This window comes from Sinocyclocheilus rhinocerous, unplaced genomic scaffold, assembly GCF_001515625.1.
Source record: "Sinocyclocheilus rhinocerous isolate Xijiao unplaced genomic scaffold, SAMN03320098_v1.1 scaffold943, whole genome shotgun sequence".
Classification (NCBI taxonomy): Eukaryota; Metazoa; Chordata; class Actinopteri; order Cypriniformes; family Cyprinidae; genus Sinocyclocheilus; species Sinocyclocheilus rhinocerous.
This window is the reverse complement of record NW_015626129.1, coordinates 502,667-503,093: the sequence shown is the minus strand read 5'-3', so window position 1 is coordinate 503,093 and position 427 is coordinate 502,667. Positions and strand designations below refer to the sequence as shown.

The 427-nt window shown below is 32.1% G+C and overlaps 1 pseudogene; it reads right to left on the bottom strand.

Annotated features, from left to right (window-relative positions):
* Nucleotides 1-427, bottom strand: part of LOC107711048 (cyclin N-terminal domain-containing protein 2-like) — a 9,433-nt pseudogene that overhangs the window by 1,665 nt on the left and 7,341 nt on the right.

Here is a 427-nt window from a genome sequence, read left to right as displayed (position 1 = left end):
GTTTGAGAGAGGCGGGGCATAGAGGACCTACAATAATGTACAGTATTTGAAAAATAATGTGTTTTTTGAACATTAAAGCATGTCAACATATTCTGTTACACCAAATACACAAAATAATGATCTTTAAAATAGCATCATATGACCCCTTTAATTAAAATTAAAAGTAGTGACTAATTGTATTGAATTTGCCCTTGTAGTGCACTTCAAATCTTTTTAAGTACTAAAAAAGACTTGCAGATAATGTAAAAGTGATATAAAAGGCCACTTAAAGGGATAGTTCACCCAAAAATGAAAATTATATAATTTACTCACCCTGTTGTTACAAACGTTCATGACTGACTTCCTTCTGTTGAACAAACAAAAAAAAAAGATTATATCTTGAAGAATGTTGGTGCCAAACAGTTGCTGGTAGCCACCGACTTCCACA